Source organism: Lathyrus oleraceus, chromosome 7 (assembly GCF_024323335.1).
Source record: "Lathyrus oleraceus cultivar Zhongwan6 chromosome 7, CAAS_Psat_ZW6_1.0, whole genome shotgun sequence".
Lineage (NCBI taxonomy): Eukaryota > Viridiplantae > Streptophyta > Magnoliopsida > Fabales > Fabaceae > Lathyrus > Lathyrus oleraceus.
Genome location: NC_066585.1, coordinates 532,446,217 through 532,467,025, shown reverse-complemented (window position 1 = coordinate 532,467,025; position 20,809 = coordinate 532,446,217). Strand labels below are relative to the sequence as shown.

General features: G+C 30.3%; 2 pseudogenes; both read right to left on the bottom strand.

Annotated features, from left to right (window-relative positions):
• Positions 1-15,366: 15,366 nt before the first annotated feature.
• On the bottom strand, positions 15,367-16,611 carry LOC127104822 (uncharacterized; annotated as a pseudogene).
• Positions 16,612-16,861: 250 nt separating this feature from the next.
• On the bottom strand, positions 16,862-17,852 carry LOC127104821 (glutathione S-transferase T3-like; annotated as a pseudogene).
• Between the last annotated feature and the right edge of the window lie 2,957 nt (positions 17,853-20,809).

Here is a 20,809-nt window from a genome sequence, read left to right as displayed (position 1 = left end):
GAACGCCATTAGGCTAATGGCGAACGCCATTAGCGTTAAACGCTCTTATTCTGAAAAAAAAACCCAAACGGCGAACGCCGAAGGCATAATGGCGAACGTCATTTGGCTGTTATGTGCATAGATGTTAAATTTCTACGAATTCCCTTTCAATTATCATCTAATTTCATTCATCCACTGGCTGTTATGTGCATAGATGTTAAATTTCTACGAATTCCTTTTCAATTATCATCCAATTTCATTCATCCACTATTTCACAAATTCATCATACATCAATCTAATCAGAGATAAAACAATGGTTATCACTACCCAGTACATATTATCATATAATACCCTTTAACCGATGATAAACCCCCCTTACCTGAGTTAATCCGGCAAATCTCAAGCTTCAAGCTCTTCTCTTCTCCAACCTTCTTCCTCTTGCTCTGCCTTTGCCCTTTTCCTCTTTCACGATCGCTTCTCTGTTTTTCACGTAAAAACCTTTTTACTCCAAAATGGGACTTTTTCCTTAATTCCAACTTATATATATTTTCCAATAAATAATTATCCCAATAATTATTATTCCAAAATAATAGTAATAATAATCCCAAATTCCAATTATTCAATTAAATTAATAAAAAAATATTAATTTAAATTAAATAATTATCTTATTTTAATTGGGGTGTTACACATAGCGCAATACATTTACTCCTACAAGTATTTGTGCTAGATTATGAACAATGAGTTTGTTATTCTCCCACCTCATTATCTTTCGACAAAAATAATAACTTATGTATTTGTATAAATCTTATGAATAGCTTCATTGACTTTTTATTTATTTATGTATTCGAAAATGTGGATATCCAAAATTGAGTTGAAATGAGAAACTCAAAGTAAATTGAAATAATCAAACAATAAACGATTTCGAACAAAAACAAACTTAATGCTTCAATTTTATTACCATTTTTAGAAAAGAAAACAGAGGGCCTTGAATATATCTAGGGCCAGTTTGTTTTAGCCTTAAAAAAATAGATTTTTTTTTTATATTTTTGAAAATGGATTTTATAAAAATGTTTTTCAAAATATTACAAGTTTTTCTAAATTTATTTTTTATATATTAAAAAATTAAATTGTTCATTGTATAACATAAATATATATTATTGAAGATCAAAACATAATCAAAATCACAATTTAAAAAAAAAATTGTATCTCAAAAATGATTTTTAGAAAAAGCTATTTGAAATAGCTTCAAAATTAAGTGATTTTTTAAAATTTTGATATCCAAAAAAAGTTTCGATAAAATGATAAAGTACCTAAAATAACATTTTAAGAATAACTATTCAAACAAAATTTTCATTTGAAGCTTTTATGAAAAGTTTCTTTGTAAATTTTTTTTACACTAAAATATATAACACTATAAAAATCATTTTTAAAAAAAGCCAAAATAAACGGGGCCCTAGTTGATAGAAAACAGATGTTTCAATTTTGTTACCAATTTTAAGAAACAAAAGTCTTCGGTATATCCAATTAAAAGAAACAAATTAAATTAATTTTAATATGATTATTTTATGACAATTTTTTTAATTTAATTTTTTTAATGTAATACTTTGTAGACTTAATAATAATTTTAATCTCCTTATTTTACCTGATTCACGAAATTGATCCCCCTATTTTAAATTTAAATAATTTTGATCTCCTTATTTTAAATTTAAGTAGTTTTGACCCTCCTCTCATACTTTTACACATAAAATTAATGATGTTTTTATTTTTTAAATGACAAGTTATTTATAAAATATGACAAATCATCGTATATAAATCTATTATTGAATTTTATAGCTAAAAATAAGTTTAAAAACTGAAAATTTCATCGATTTTGAAAAAATATAAGACAGAGACTAAAACTGTTTGAATTTAATATAGGGGATCAAAACTGTTTAAATTTAAGATATGAAATTAATTTTATAAATCAGATAAAATAGAGGAAGGGACCAAAATTATAATTTAACTTAATTTATATTATTATTAAAATAAAAATAATTACAAATAAAGTAAAATTTCATTTATGTAAATCATATGATCAATTCAACTGTAAAATCATAAAAAAAATGTAACATTTAAATGAAAGAAATAATGGGGAAGAAGTTGAAAATAAAGAGATGAAAAGTACAAATAAATCAATATTTTATATATAAATGAATTCAATGACAATGAAAGAAAATTTAAAATAAGCTAATCATTAGTCGGGGAACGTGAGTTTCCTTATTTCATGTACGAAAGTCTTTGTAAGTTGAATCTATACTCGGGGTATTTAATGTGCAGTTAAAATGATTTTGATGTTAAAAATCATTTGAAATATAAGAGAAAAAAATGCGGTTTAATTTGGTTTGATTGACTTTTAAAAATAAAATCAAACAAAATCAAACAAAATTAATAAAGTTTGATTTTGTTCTAATGGTTCGGTTTTTTACAAAAAAAAATTATTGAGTCATAAATACACCTATATAAAAAAACATAACTTTGTTTTTAACCATTCATACATTACCAAATAACATTAAAACTCATTATATTTAGAAAAACTTTTCATCTAATATACAAAAATCTGATTAGACAAAAATAAAATAAAAAACATAAATTTTAGCATAAAATAATATCAAAAATATTATAATAAAACAGAAAAAATATAGGAGATGAAAGATTAAATAAAATAAAAAAGAAAGAACAAAAGAAATGTGAGATTAGAGAAGAAATCTGTGATAAAAATGTAATTGAAAGTGAAAATAATAATATAAAAATAAGAAGATGAAAAAGTAAAAACATAAGAAAAATGATATTAGAGTAGAAGAGGCAAAATACTATTAGGAGAGATATGAGAATGTTGAAACTAAAATCCTAACGGCGAGTAACAGAAAATTATTTGTACTTGTAAGGTTAAGGCATAATATGTTTTGATATTGGATTGAATGTGAGATAAATGAAGTTTGGGTTGTAACATAATGCAGTTTGGTTTGATTTAGTTCGGTTAACAAAATACAAACCGCAAACCAAACTGAACCGCGTGGTTGTGTTAAAAAATAACTCAAATACATACCAAGCAAATGTGGTTTTTTGCAATTTCGATTTGATTTGATTTACGATTTTCTATTGAGTTGGTTCAGTTATGAACAACTCTATTTACAGGTGGACATCAGACTGCTGAGATGGGGTTTGAGCTAAAAAATTTCACTCGAAACTACAGTTAAATAAATTAGACATATTTCTGTCCATTCTTCAAATGGATTTTGACGTTTACAGATTATTTTGGTCGGTTTATTCAGATTATTAGGTTTATCCATTTTTATGCGTAATAATATTATTTAATCTTAACAAAATATAATTTATTTTTACAGAAATTTCAAATTTTCAATTAAAAATATGTCAAATATTTAATTTAAGCAGTATTGAAAATGATATTATAATATTCATATAATTTATTTGATTATAAAAAAAATCACTTTTAAATTCAATTAAACTCAAATGCATATTACATTATACTTCCAATTTAAATTAATTATTTAGTAAATATGTCTAAATTATATCTTGAAAAATTCAAAATATATATTCTTCCAAATTTAACAAAAAATGAAAGTAAATGTAATACTAAAATCTTACTTGAAAGAATATATAAAAATAAAAATTTACTATTCTACCACACTTTGAAAAAATAAAAATGCAATATTTATTCAGATTGATTTGAATGAATCGATTCCGTCTTTGTAAATCTATTTGAAAGCGAGGTTTGGGCCCCATAGTTTTCAATTCAGTTGATTCGGTTAGGTCAGATTGGTTTGTGATTTATAACTAAACTATCACATTGCACAATAAAATACTGTACAAATATTTAAATAAAAAAAAATAGCTACCTTAATCATGTGTCAAAGTGGGCCCAATTTCATGTAGTACTTTTAGTCAATTGGTCAAACAGGTTGTCCTTTTTCACTCTTTTTGTAGAAATTGGTCGCAGTTGAAAAGACAAATTCAGTCGGCAGCTATTATAGGATGCATAAATTTTTTTAAACAAAATCATTAAATTGAGTCCATTGTTTTACTATAGTTGATGGTAATTGAATTAATTAATTAAAACTAATACGGCGAGTCAACTGATTTTTGAACAATTGGAAAGTGGGAATTGAAAGTTGGAAAATAGCTGCAAGATCTTAAATATATGAAATAATAACTACAAAATATTTCGTATAAAAAAATCTTAAATAGTAACTACATTTCTTACAATTTTTTAAAATAAAAATCTTAAATAGAATGATCTTTATTGAATCTTGAAGTCGATAAAAAATATTAATATTTTTGTTTACAAATTATTTTATGCGTGCTACATACCTATTTGTAAATATTTATAACTAATAATAATTTATTTTTAATAACTATATAGATGAATGATATAAATATATTCATATTATTAGTAAATGATAAGATAATTAAAGATTGAAACATAAAAGATTAAAAATATATTTTATTTTCAAATTTATTAATGAGTTTATTATTATATATATGTTATTTATTTAAATTAATGTAATTATTTATATTATGAGATTAATTACTATATATTGTCAGTGTAAAAAAATTTACATTGTCGATTCATCACCATCACCCGTTTGCATTACTTTATAGATTTTTTAAATAAAAGTAAAAAAAAATTCAATATCTAACCGATTAACTGACTGTGTAAAATCATTTTACACTGTCAGTGTATTTCAATTAAATTCTTATATTATTATACATTTTTTATTCTTGCATATGCATTTTATTTATTTAGTTGCATAATTGTTGAATTTTTCACCTCTTTAAATTGAACAAATAAAATATTTATCTTTTTAACTAGTATTTTAATATATCATTAAATATATTTTTGGTCTCCATAAATACACTATAATTTCATTTTAGTCTTTTGAAATTTTTTGTAACGGTTCTCCTAATATTTTTCGTACACACTTTTATTTTTCTGTGTCAATGTTCTTAATAGAAGCTAATTTGACACACCTCTTGAATTTTTTTTTATGATTGGACGTATACGTAGCAGTGCTAGTGTGACAAAGATGTTGACGTGACATGCCACATGACTAAGATTGTTTTTCATAATTGAACTCATAAATGGTAGTTAATCTGAAGCAAAAATCGTAGCTAGTCTCTAGCAAATTCAATCTCTAAAAATTAAAACACAATTTCCTCTAGTCTAAATTTTTTGATCTAAAAACAAAATTGTAGTATACTTTAGTTTATTTATAGACATAAAGACATAGAATTTTGTCTTTGTCAATCGTTATGTTTCAAGTTTTGAATTGAGTAGTGGGAGTGGATTATGATGTCAAAAAGGCAGTCTCTGAATATTGATTTGGAGAGTATGTATTATTAATTTTTAGTTATTACAAAATTAGAAACAACCTTTTGAAATGTGTCTCGCTGGTTGGGTCTCATTTCATACATCACAATGCAATTCAAACATGTTATCACTTATTCTCAATTCATTTCCTAAAGACGAGGCAAGTTCTCCTTATGGTGGTCCTAAATGATTTCTAGTTTCACTACCATGTTTCCTCTTTGATGAAAAGTTAAATATGCAATCATTTCGCTTTTTAGATCTTCGAATTCCAACATGAAGATAATTGTTTTTTGCTTTTACAAACACAAGTAAATCCCTCGAAACAAGTAGCTTGTCAGTTACAAATTCATTTCAACCCAATTGTTAACAGATGTCGCTTCGGCATGCCCATATAAGCATGTATGAATCTACATGTTTCTCAATGAACATCCGTGGGATAGATCTAAATAGGATGTGCATGCCCGTTTGTCCGCCCTACCTCGTTTTTTTGTTGACTTTTGCGGGACAGATCTAAATAGGATGTGCATGCCCGTTTGTCATCCATACCATTGACATATTTAACCTTTTAATATAATATCATAAAAAGTATATTACTTAATATATTAACATAGGTGAAGGATACAGGGTGAACTAAACTTATTTCCTAATCATGATGAACTATTAAAATTACCATTTATTTAATAATAAATAAATTCAATGGTTATGATTGATTATGGGTGACCTACTATTCAATGTGCGGGGGTGCCCAAGGGTTTAAGTATGCACCTTTTAATGTGATTGTCCCGCTCGCTCCATTTTTTTGCGAGCTTATGTGAGCGCGGGAATTAATATAATTTTTTACGAGGCGAGCTAATATTTTAGGTCATCACTCTCAATTATGCATGCCCCACCTCGCCTCATTTTTTGCTGGCTTTTACAGGACGAATCTAAATGGGACAGGCATTCTCGTTTTCCACCCCACCCTTGACATATTTATCCTTTTAATATAATATCATGAAAGTATGTTAGTTAATATATTAACATAGATGAAGAATACCATGGTGAACTAAACTTATATCTTCATCATGGTGAAATATTAAAATTACCCTTGATTTAATAATAAATAAATTAAATGGTTATGATTGATTATGGGTGACATACTTGTCACGGTGCAAAAAATACTTGAGCGTACGAACGCTCAAAAATCAACAAGAGTCGCCACCGAAGTTTTACTTTTAAAAGGTAAACGTCGATAAAATATTTAAAAAAAATATGGTTGTCGCAATCAAATTCAGGTTTAGGAGTTGATTATACACAAGGAAGGTATTAGCACCCCATATCTCTGTTGTCCAACGGGAATCGTTTAATTAGTTTTGCGAATAAGAGTGACTTAAAATTGTTTGGGTCTCTAATTAGGATTTAAAAATATTAACAAAAAACAAATAAAACGGACTAAAAATAGATTTTTTTTATTGAAGTGTTTGACGAGACGTTGAATCTCGCTCCTACATATTCTCAGGTGCGACGGGGAACTCAAAGTTGCATAGTTCTAGGTAGAAAATGTTTGTTGGTTTGTTAATTTTTGTGAACGATGTTTAGGTCGCATTCTAGAGGTTAAACAATGTTTGTATACTCGCACGTGGGAGGCTTACGAGTTTGTTTGTATCATGGTAGAATGGATAAAACATCATCCATTTGTAAAAAAATTAGTGGTTGTGCTAGGTCGGAAAATGTAGGTTTGATGAGTTGAGATTATTAGGTGGATGACGAGTACTCGAGCAATGAAGTGTACGCCAACCATTCATTTATTCGAAGGGCAGAAGAATGTGCATTCTCTATTCCCTTTTCATCCAAGTTTAAAACTTTGAAAGTTGTTCGCGAAAGACGAATATTCGAAGTAGTGAGGCGTGCACCTACCACTTGTTTATTCGAGGAGCAGAAGGATATACATTGTAACACCTCGAATTTCTATTAGAATTAATAAAATTTTATTAGATACTTATTTGAATTTTCGGGGTATCGTGTGATTTAATTGGTATTATTATTGAGGTTTTATTAAATAAAAATAGAGCTTATTAAATATATAAAATATAACAATAACAAAATATGGGATTTGGCAATTATTTAGAATTAAAAGGCTAAATAATTGAGATTAGAAATAAATAAGGAAATTAGTGTAAATAAAGGAAATAAGATAAAGACCTAATTTTATAAAAGGGTTAGGCGAACTTTTAACGTGTCACTAGAGTAAAAGGAGAAGAATTAGAGCAAAACCCTAGGAGAGGAAGAGCTTCCATCCAAAGAGTTGAAGATTCGACTTTATCAAGTAGGGGGGATTGTTCTCTAATTAGTATTTTGGAAATGTGATATTGGGGTTTCCCTTAACCCCTATTAGGTTATGTGATTAATTGTGATAGTTTGGTGTGTTGTATTAATACTCATACTATTGCACGTGTCTTGCATATGAAGCATCTAACATATGTTGTGATGAGGTGAAATTTTATGTATTGTTCTTAAATGCGTGTAAAATTGGAGCAGTGTTGTGTGCCTATCAATAGGTTTCTTATAGTTTTCTACTAGTATATGTATGCATATAAATTGTTGTTATAATATTGTGTGATAACCAATTATATGTATGCATATAAATTGTTGTTATAATATTGTGTGATAACCAATTATATGTATGCATGTATGTGATAACCAATTATATGTATGCATGTATGTATGAGTTATGTAGTTATAACTAAACTATATATTTAATAATATTTGATAAGTGTTGTTTGAGATGTGATGACTATGTGTCACGTACATAAGCAATATCTGTTATGCTATTAAGATTGCATACTTAGTAATTAATATAATGTAACGATTAGGTCATAGGGAGCTACGCTAGGTGTGTCGACACATTCCATGTTACAATTGTAGAGGATTACAACTTGTGATGGAATGATGACAACAGTTGTGTGTTTAATGTGTAATCTGGATGCAATCATGAAGTGTAAAATTGTGTAGTGAGGTATTATGATGACTATGTAGTTGTGGTGTGTACATGTTAACAAAATATTATCAAATAGTATATTATTAAAATTCTTTAATCAAAGTTCATGGAATTATGCACCTTAAGATCGGAAGTATATTTAGTGTTTCATGTATTTTTTTAGTAGCACACTATGTTTAAAAATTGTTTAACAAATTATAAAATTGACATGTGGCCTTAAGTTAGGTTGCAATGTTATAGTTCATGGAAGGATATTTGTATAGTAAGAGTTTTGTAAATTTATAGTAATACAGTTGTATTAGAAGTAATATTCATTACGTGTAAAATTGCCTATAGTTTATATGTGATCAATCCTTTCTAGTATGCAAATCAAGTTGTTAAAGTTTATGACTTTAGTCTAATGTCTTGATATTGTGTATATGAATTAAGTTGTTAAGGTTATGGTGCAAGTCTAGTGTCAATGTGATATATTGATGTACTATTAATGACTATGTTAATACTCTGAGGTTCGGAAGAACCAGTGTCGGCATATTAGCCTTAACATGCAGTAATTGATGTGCTGATATATTTAGGTTTGAGAGAACCAATGTTGATATATTAGCCCCAAAAGGCAGGGATTGTTATGTGGATAAGTTTGTTGTATATGTTTGAAAGAACCAACGTTGTAGGACTTTGGTTTAATGTTGAAGGACTTCAGTCTAGTATTGTGATTGACAATTGATAATGGGAGAAGGAGGTTCATATGTAGATTGTTTGCATTCGTTTGTAGCATCATGCATCATGTATATCGGAGGTTAAATTAGAACTTCAGTCTAGTGTTGTAGGACTTTGGTCAAGTGTTGAGGATCCCTCGGTAATGTAAATCTGATATCAACGATGTAGGACTTCAGTCAAAGGTTGTAGGATGGTACCACATGCATGAGAGTAGAGGAATTATGCATTGTATAACGATTGTATGTTGTACATTGTGGAGAATCATTATATGTTGATGTGGATTATCCTTGCTATTTATATACCATTAAACTTATGGAATGTATTCTCACCCCTTTCTTATTTCTATGTTCCCTACTGGTGCATTTGATACAGGTGATTCCCATATTCAGGATGAGGAGTGATTAGTTATTGGTTACTAAGGATGGCGTAGTTGGCCTCTTTGCTATTTTGTTTTGTTGATGTTCGTCGTATCTGTGTCGGTTGTTTAGTTTTATATCCGGTGTCGCTATAATAATGTAACATCGGGTTGAGTTTTGCTATATTTTTAAGTTGTGTTGAATAAACTACCTTGCTATGTTTTATTACTGTAAGTTATTTGAAAATTATGTTGTTAATTTTATGTTTTTGAGTTTCCGCCTTTTGATGATAAAATGGTAGTTAATGTGACACCCTTGAAATCTTCATATTTTCCGGACTATCTTATAAATCATATTTGAGGGTTTAGGGTGTTACTTGCATCCCACATTCCTTTTTCATCCAAATTTGATTAAAGTGTTTTATTTGGAAGACGAACGTTCGAGCAATGAAGCGCATGCCCACCACTCGTTTATTCGAGGAGTAGAAGGATGTGCAACCTCCATTCCTTTTTCAACCAGTTTTATTGGGAAAAAGCTTTTCAAAGCATTTTTTATTAAACTCGAAAATTGACTTGATGTTAATCATTTTTTTTATTTGAAAATGATTTAATTTTTTTAATGAGATATGAAATACAAAACTTTTTAATTATTTAATATTTACATTATTAATAATTTAAATCAAATCTCGAATTGATTCCCAATCAATTAAATGAAAAGAATAAAAGAAAATTAGTGGAATGGGTGTAATAAATAACTAAGGGGTGTTAGGTTAGATCAAGACATGGGTCTAAGACCCATTTCAAAATCAATCCAATCTACAAGAACACATAAATTATGCAGCAAAATAGTACACAAATTTCATATCATACATCATACAAGTCATGTTATCATGAGATTTATACAATGTTCATCATTCATTCAACAAAAGAGAAAAAGATATAAAAACCTAAAAGGATTAAGGACTTCCCTATACCCAATTCATGCAATCTACACCATATTAGGAGTAATCTCCCCTTACCTAAGATTTTTGAGCAAAACTCCTTAAAGCTCTTCCAATGGATGTTCTTCCTATGCCACAGCCATTATCTCTTCCTCTTTCCACCAAAATTCTGTTTTACATAGAAAAGTTCCCCAAACCCTCTTACTAACCTTTTTATTAGTAACATAATCTACCTCATTTAGTGACTTCCAACCTTGCCCTACTTATTCATTTATTCTCCAAAATGCCTTCTTATCTGTAATTTATTTTAAATAAAAATACCACTAATGTTATTCTCCATTTCTCTATACTATTTTTATTCCAACAAATTCAATAAAATCACTAGAGTCTAATTATTAAAATTTTCACTATTATGATATTATTAATCATGTTATTATTTAAATAACTAGAATCATACACTACCAATTCAAAGCATCAAATACTACTACTAACCACTCAAACACCACTCAATGTACATAGATATCGATTTAAATAATTAAATACACACAATTTCAATTAAATAAATAAGTTAGAATAACATGGTGTTACATCCAGCTCGACCCGAGCCAAGCCTCAATTGTAGGGATTGGGATCCTACCCTTAGCCAGGGATCGATCCTCTATGACACAAAGCACAATACAAAGTACGATCGCATGACATCGAATTTGTCGATCTCATGCCTCACCCAAGGGAATGCAAGAAATTCTCTAAATGTGATATACACATCTGTATTCTACTATAGAAAATGCTAAATACAACGAGCAAGTATAATAAACGAAAGTATTATAAAACATCATTCAATGCACAAAGTTGCAAAAAGCAGGAAAATTCCAGAGACACATTTGTCGGCTCATTACAATCAAATACATTATTTCCTTTGTAAAGCAGACAATTGAGGCTCTTAAGCCCAAAACAAACATTTCTCCATAGCCGATGAACGTCGATGGCCTGACATAAACTTAAAAATGAATAAAGACTTCACAGGATAAAAAAGCAAGCCTTAGAGTTACAACAATTTGTAAACAACTATAATGATAAAGCAAAGACATACGAAAAGTTATAACTTAATGACAACTATATCACCAAGGTAAAATATTTTCATTAAACAATAAATATTATTACAACCAAGGCCCAAAATCCTAGTAAGCATTGTAGTAAATAAAATAACACAAAGCAAAAGGAAAGTCAAGTCGAGGTATTTGGAGTTGAGGTACCGAGACCATCTCTTGGAGTTACCTCAAGAGCAGTCTTCTCCTCCACTTGGTGAGTCTTCTCCTCAACAGAATCCGAAGCAACCTTATATCACTTTTCTGCATCCTCGAGGGATACCTCCAGCCCAGTCACACGAGTCGCCAGAACAGAAGGAAAACCATGTTTGTCTGCAACCTATTTCAAAGAATTAGTAGCTTTAACTTCCTCATGTAGTGCAACAATCTCTTTTTGGAGATTAAGACACTTCAGCTCCATAGGTTCGGCCTTCCATTTCCAAGTATCCCTTTTTTTATGAAAGATGACCAAGGGCAAAGACATATCCCTGTCTAGAAAAGACAATAGAAAAAATTGTACCAACTTTGAACATATTATGAGCAATCTGAGAAGCCAATTCCATCTTATCCCCTTCATGGAGATTTTGGACGAAGAATAAGTTTGACGTTGAAACAATAGTAACAAACTCCTAAAGAGTGTGGGGAAGTTGGGAAGAGAAGACGTCTATTATCTTTATGAAGGGAGTTACCTCCCTGGAAGCATCATCCTCAGCGACCCGAGTCCGTTTTGGAGAACACTCGGTCTGATGAGACTGTTGTTCCTCCTCCCGAGCCCTCTTGGTTGAAATCGGAGGAGGGGTTAATTCCCTAGTGATAAAATGGTTGCAACATCTATAAGTTGGTCCACTTAGGGAGTAGGAGTAATAATCTCTATGTCGGGGAGAAGTTGTAACAATGTTGGCCAAAAGGGAAAGTACATAAGTGGTAGCATCAATATTCATTACAACCCGAATTCCTTGAGCATTCGTAAAGTTGTAGAACATATTCAACTTTCTTATTTTGTAAAATTTATCTGTAAAATGCAATTACACATATAAAAACAAAAGCATGAAGAATTCGCTCTCACCAAAGATCTTTCTTCACTCCTCAATATTAACAAAACTTAAGATAACAGGAGTATCAATTCTTCATTTCCTCACATTGCTAGAAGGAACCTCGCTAGGGCCAAACCCGCCGTAATAGACAAGTCCTTGAAACTAGGAGAGCATTCCCCACTTTATTGTCACCTTGTCTAGAAAAAGATAATCCGACTTGGTACTATAGAAGTGAGCAAACCGGTTAGAGCTTGGACCAATACTTTGGGTACAAAACCTGGTTGGAGCAAGGATAATTAGAAGGAAGGTAGCAAAAAATAGTGTGAGTCGTGAGGATGATGGGTTTAACCAATAAAAAATGCCATGGGAAGTCGCCCCAGTTTATAGTAAAGAGGTTAAACCAATTATTGATCGGATGAAAGTAAATAAGCTCTTGATTACAAAAATTGTCTAGGGAATTATGCCTCAGATGGAAAAGCTCGCAAAACAAGCTAAGAAAGGGATTCCACAATTTGTGTTTGATGGATAGTTGGAAGACCCTTATGTATTCCCATGACTCCGGATGAAGCTGGAAAGGAACAACTTTTATATGTTTCAGGACGACTACCTCAAATTCAAAAAAGGCATAAATACTCATAGTCGAGGAAGTGCCAACTACTTTTGCATCCACCTAGTCTTACTCCAGTGCACATACTTCGGTGCATCCGATAGGTTTCAAAGATTTAAGTGCTCCAGCACCTTAGTGTTGCCAGGCTCACAACCCCCAGTTTATAGACGAAGCTAAATGAAATTCATAGCACATTCCCTCCTTTGCAAATTGGCTCATACCTCTTACTCCGACAAGATGCGAGGGGGCATAGATACTTCAACGCGATTTTCTTCTCCTACAACATTTGATATAAGGGCGTCTAACAACTTAGAAGAGGAAGTTTCTTTCTCCAAGGAATTTTCCCATATACCCTTTATGAATCATAATCATCAGATAAGGTAATAATTTCTGGTTGTAAATGATCGCTATTAAGATGAGGATGATGAGAGTCAGGAGATGTCCCTATTGCAGAAGCAAATGAAGTTTCAACTTCAGATCGCTCACTAGGTCGATCGTATTATCGCTCACCCCGACTAGAAAATAGGAAATGTTAAAGATAAAAGCTAGAGTTGGATGAGTACCTAGTGATGTTGGATTAATGAAGTAGGAGCAGTGGAAGAAGGCGAAAGCTTTAAGTGAAACATTGAATCACTTCTAGTTATACCTAATGGGAAGAAGAAGCGAAGATGTTTCTCTAGAAAGTAACTCTAAGCTTAAAAGCTAAAGGTTGCGAAAACTTCCACACACTCAACTTATAAGCAACAACAACTGAAAGGTCAAGACGAGCTATGAAAATAAATCACAAGACCAATAACTAAATTTTCCACTCATTGATATACGCTAAAGTTAGGGGTGGCAAACGGGCATGCCCGTTCCGTTTAGGCCTGTCCCGCAAAAGCCCGCAAAAAAACGGGGTGGGGCGGGGCGGTCATATTTAAGGATGTGGACCTAAAACTTAAGTTTGCCCTGCAAAAAAGTGAGGACAGGGAAAGTCCGCGAGCACTACTCTCTTTAAGCATAAAAATGCAAAAAATTATGTAAATACACATGCCCGCGAAGAAAACGGGACAGGAAGGGGCGGACACATTAAAGGGTGAGAGCCTAAATCCTTGGACTGCCCCGCACTAAAGTGCAGACAAAACGGGCATGCCCAACGGGCCGGGCCCGTTTTGCCACCCATAGCTAAAGTGAACTCAAGCACTCTACAAGCAGCATTGTACCATAATTGGTCACATCACTTCACGTGTCAGAAAGTATGACTAAGCGCTTTAGTGATTGACCATATTAAATGTGTCTGTTCCTCATTACTTTTTCAAAAAAATGATCACAACTTCCCAAACGTTTCAGTTCCATTTCATATTGGACCACAACATGAAGGTTGATCAATGATACCTAAGGCTTCCCACGGTTCCTTCAGTTCCCGACAAAGCCTTAGAGACAATTGTTCTGGACCGACCAAATGCCCAATAGATCAAAGACTCAATCCATCCCAAATCCGCTATACTCGACCCAAAATATAAACACAATTCACATGCTAAGAGCAAGAGACAATCTCTAATCTTCAATTTTTATTATACTCATTTTGAATCTTAAATTGACTTGTATGTTGGAGTGTTAATCTTATAGGTCCACCCCATGCTACTATAAATGAAGTTAGAATATTCATTTCCGATTCTCTAACGGAATATAATATATATATATATATATATATATATATATATATATATATATATATATATATTATATATATATATAATATATATATATATATATATATATTATATATATATATATATTCTATGGTGACCATGGAGATTAACTATAAAGAAGATAGCAGCATGTGGAGTTGTGCTTTGTTGTTGGCAATATTATTTCTGGGGGATATCATACGAGCACATGCAACAATGAAATCTATACCATCCTTCGCCAATTATTGAAGTTAGAGCATCTCCAACCGTGAACCCATTTTTGGGTTCCTTGTGGGACCTATTAAGCCACGTCAACTTGAAGCAACTCATTCAGTTTTTCACTACAATGATGCAACTCTGAAGAACTCATATTGGGTCCCACAACTTTACTTTATATATTAATATATTATTCATATTAAATTTTATATTAATTAAAATAATAATTTTAATTATTTAAATTAAAATTGATATAAAATAAATAAAATTCAAATTAAACTTATAATTTAAAATGATAATTAAAATTAATCTCAAATACATGATATATAATTAAAAACAATAAAAATAAATAACATCTCATAATTAATCAAACTTAAATTTCATCATCTTCATGTCCAAAACGTTCCCAAATATACTCGACTAGATCTCCTTGAAGTTGACGATGGACTTGTTTTTCACGAATACTTGCTCTTCTTTGTAGTCTTGTTGCAAGATTCGGATGAGGGCCGCTAAATGTTTCGTTGTTGAGTTGTTGATATCCACATTATCATAAGAGTAATCAAAATTACCTCCATATGTATGTCGTTCGTCTTCCACAATCATGTTGTACAATATGATGCAGGCATATATAGTATGCTTAATGGTGTCCATGTGCCAAGCACGCGCTGGGCCACGTATAACTGCAAATCGAGATTGAAGCACTCCAAATGCCCGCTCCACATCTTTTCTAGCCGATTCTTGATGTTGAGCAAATAATTTTTTCTTTTCTTCCTGTGGCATTGAAATTGTCTTGACAAATGTAGCCCACTCAGGATATATACCATCTGCTAAATAATATCCCATATTATATGGTGTCCCATTGATTGTATATTGCACATTGGGAGCATGTCCTTCCAAAATATCATTAAACACGTTGGATTGGTTTAGCACATTAATGTCATTGTTTGAACCTGCAATACCAAAGAAAGCATGCCAAATCCATAAGTCTTGTGATGCCACTGCTTCAAGCATGATTGTGGGCTTACCATGATCACCTCGACAAAACTGTCCCTTCCATGCAACAGGACAATGTTTCCATACCCAATGCATACAATCAATGGAACCCAACATACCTGGAAAGCCACATGACTCTCCCATTTGTAAAAGATGTTCAACATTAGTGTTGTTAGGTTTTCTCAAATACTCAGCCCCAAATACAACATTCACGCCCTTAACAAATCTTTGTAAGCACTCAATTGAAGTGCTTTCACTGATTCAAACATATTCGTCTACAAGGTCAGCAGGAGACCCATACGCCAACATACGAATAACAGCTGTACATTTCTGCAATGGTGAAAGACCCATTTTACTAGTTGCGTCGACCCTCATTTGGAAATATTCATCATAATTGCCAAGGGCATCTACAATTAGAAGAAATACATGCCTATGCATTCTTAACCTTCTTTGGAATTGAACATCTGTGTATACTGGGTTTTCCGATAAGTAGTCATTGAATAATTGGTTGTGTCCTTCTTCACGACCTCGATCTATAGTTGTTCTTCTCTTTCGCCTAGAAGAACTCCCAGAATTCTGAAGCTGTTGTTCTTCATCACTGTCGTCCATAAATTCTTCTTCAACCAACGCCCAAAATTCTTGATCGTTATTATCTGAATTGTCTGAATCCATTGTAGTTAGTAAAGAATGAGAGAAAAATGAGAGATATGTGGTAAATATGAGAATGATAAAATAATGACATAAGTGGTAGTATATATAATGGTTTGAATAACGGCTAGTTTGAATAACAACTAGTTTAATTTAAAGTGGTACTAATGACCATTTTACACAGGTGTTGATAAAATAAAGTGGTACTAATGACCATTTTACATAGGTGTTGATAAAATAAAGTGGTACTAATGACCATTTTACATAAGTGATATTAACTACATTCCATATTTTTTTTCATCTTATTACAATATTTTTCATGAATATCTCGTTGACTATCGCTCATAGTAGAAGTGTCCTTCATCATGATTTATATTACCTTTAATTCTATCTCGTCCTCCTTACATTGTGCAAGTCTTTCCATGCATTATGCTCTTTTATTCCTTGCATCTTGCGTTGCATTTGGAATTTCCGATGCCTTACCCTTCCTTTTTGCTGCTTTTTGTCCCATTGGACGCTCCATTGGTGATGATGAGTTAAACTCATAACTTGAAGTTGTATTTGGGTTCTCCGATGATGCCCTACTAGCAGAAGTATTTGTTATTTTTGAAGAACTTCCAATCGATTCTCCGACGATGCACCATTTAGCTTCATCTTTTAACAATCGCCATGCGTACTCAAGATTGAATGTTATACCTTGATCCTGAGCAAAAAAAGCATGTGCATCTGACATGATATCCAACTCCGATGTCCCACTTTTCTTTCCTCTAACAACATTTTTGTAACACCCAACAAATTTTTGAACCATGCCATTTATTCGATGCCATCGACATTTTAATTGTCCCCTTGACTTTTCCCGCGATTGCCCACGATATTGATTATAACTAGCAGCGATTCTTAACCAAAAACTCTCAGCCTTTTGATCAACCCCCACAACTGAATCCTTTGAAATATTGAGCCATGATTGGATAAGTAGTATATCCTCATCCCTTGTAAATTGCTCTCGAGATTTTTTTTTTAACGACAACCCTTTCTTCTTTTTCGGTACCAACTTGAGTAGAAAATGGTGGAACTTGAGTAGAGAATTCCATACTATTAGAATTCATTTGAGGTCTAGGAAACATATTTGGATTGTTTGGTGACGGAAGAAATATGGCGGGATTTGTTGGCACCGATGGAATTTGAGCATTTTGAGGATTATGATTTTGATAATTTTACATGTAATTGAAGAAAGCTTGTTGATAATGAAAATGATTAGGATCCATTTGAGAATAAATTGTTGAAAAAAATTAAAAATTTAAGAATAAAATGATGAAATTGTGAGAGAGAAATTTCAAATTGAAGAGAAAATAAGAGTGAGAGAAAATTTGTGTTGGTCAAATTTTTAGATATAAACTATATTTATAAAAAAATAAATTGAAAAAGAAAGCAACTAGCCGTTGAACGGCTAGTTTTCATTAAAAAAAGAAAGAAAAATGCATGCATGGTTTCCGTTGCTCTCTCTTCACCGTTTGCCATGCTAGCTGCAACATGTGATGTGCCTGGCTGACGATCCAAGGGAAGAACGACACAAAATCCAGCGTTAAAGCTAGTCTAAGAAATCAACAAACAAATTTTGCTACACAATCTATAACTAGCCTAGTCTGTAATGGTAGTAGGGGAACACTTCTATTGTCATCGACATCTGCTTGACATTTTGATTTTAGAAAAATATTAAAAAAAGAACAGAGAAACATATCTTTGATTTCAAAAGTTTTAATTTGTTTAGCGTATTTGTAAACCGTTGTTGTCGTCGTTTGTTTCTCCGTTGTGTTTTTCCGCTCTGTACTACTTCTTTCTAAGTTTAACTAGATTACTTTTTTTTAAATGAAAATTATGTTAAGTTGTTTTTTACCTTTAGTTTTTAGGTTTTATTTTTTTATAAATATTAATAATTTATTATTTTTTTATAAATTTAATATTTTCTTATAAATTTAATATTTTATACTCTATAAATAAAATATTTATTTGGGTCGATAACTAATTATATATTCATTTGGATGTTAAAAACAGTAAAGTAATTAAAGTTGTAAATTGGTCTTTGATTTAAATTAAAAAAATAATTTATAATAGTAAAAGTCTTTTGATTTGATTTTCAAATACTGTTTTTTAATTTTAGAATTTGAAAATAATAAAACTTATTTGATAGTTAATTTTATAAAACTATTTTTAAAAATTATTAACATTTTTAAAAATTATAAAACTAAAATAGATGGTAATTATTTTAGTTTTTAAAGAGTCCGTTATAAGTTTTATGAACTGTTTAAATGAGTTTTTGTTTTTAATTTTTTTTAAAATTATTTTATAAATTAATTTTATAAAATAGTAATCTAACTTTTACAGTCGGTTTTAAAATTGAAAGTATTACAAATTTGCCATTAATTAAAAATGTACTATTTTTCTTGTTTTTTTTATTCTTAATTTTTAAAACTAAAACCAAAATAAAAAATCTCTAAAATCTTTTTTAGTTATTTTATTTTCAAAACTCTTAGATAGAAAATAATTTTCAAAAATAATTTTTGTAAAATTAGACTATCAAACAAATTTTATGATTTTAAATTTTAAAAACTAAAAACGAATTTTATAAAACCAAATTAAACGAGTCAAATTAAATTTTAGATTTTATATTTTAAAAAAATATTTTGTAAATCAATTTTATAAAAGATTATTTGAAGAAATTTTTTAAGTATACTACTTTTCTTTATTCTTTTTGAGAAAAAATTTCAAAACTAAAAACTAAAATAAAAAACTTTGAAAATCTATAGATTTTAAAACTCTCAAAAATAGAGAATAGCTTTCAAAAATAATTATATAAAATTAAATTACCAAACAAATTTTATAATTTTTAAAAATAAAAAAATAATTTTCTAAAACCAAATCTAACCATCTTTGCTTTTTAGTTTTTAGATTTAGAAATTAAAAAGAAAGAAAAAACAAAAAAATTGATACACAACTTTATAATATTATACAATTTAAAAACAATTTTATAAACTAAGATTATCAAATATATTTTTTTCAAAACTATTTTTAAAATTAATTTTATTAAATAATTTTTAAAATCTAAAGAAAAACAAAAACTCATTTAAAAATATTTTTTACTTAAAATTTTTTTAAGATTAATTACTATGCATTTTTCAGTGTAAATTTTTTTATATTATCAATATATCGGATGCATTACTTTAAAATTTTGAATTTCTTAAAAGTTTTCAATTATCTCATCCAAAAACAATCTATTATTTCAATTCAATTTTTTTTTCTTTTCATAATAGGTCAATCATATTAATTTTCTTCTATTAACATAATCCACAATAGGGTAAGGATCTTCTATTAACAAGGTTACCACAATTAAAAGTTTGTGTTGAATAAAATAATAATTTAAATTTTAAGAAATTAAATGCACTTATTTCAAAAGAATATTCCAACAAATATATTATTAGCCATATTATAATTACATATTGGTCCATATTTTTATCTCTTGTAGAAAACGTTGCTCGGTCCTGGTCTATCGTATCTGACAGTTACCGAACAACTTCCTCCTCTATCTCCGATCGACTCCTTCTCCATCTCCGATCGACCTGTTCTTCGCATTCATCGATTGAACTTATCCACCTCATCAGTCTTCCATTCCGTCTCCATCCCCTCTTCGTGTCAGACGAATCTACGTTCTTCAATCCTCTCTCTCCCTCTCTCCCACTCACTCTTCCAATTTGTGAACAATCTCTGATCTTAACCCCCATCTCTAAACCCTAGGCTTAAGTCGCCACTTGTGTGCATATGAAGCAATTCAACCAACCATTTTTTTTTTTGCTTTATTTTCTCTTATACTTCAATTTCTGATTTCAATTTTAGGTTCCTCTTTTTCTCATTTCATTTTCTCCATGCCCAATGTAATCTTGAAATTTTGAAATAAATCTCATAGAATTAGGTTATTTTATTTATGTATTTTTGTTTAATTTTCTATTCTAGAGTAATCAATTTCTTCAATATTATTCTCCAGCTAATTCTGTTTATCAGTCAGTGGTAATGTGCTAAAATCCATTCAATGAAAAATTGCATAATTTGTATTATGATCCATTCTTCTTCTTCTCATTAGTTATTTAGCTTCATTTCATCATAACAATTCATTGACTCCTTTACTTTTTTTAACAGATTTTCATGTCAATACTAAATTTTCACAAGTATG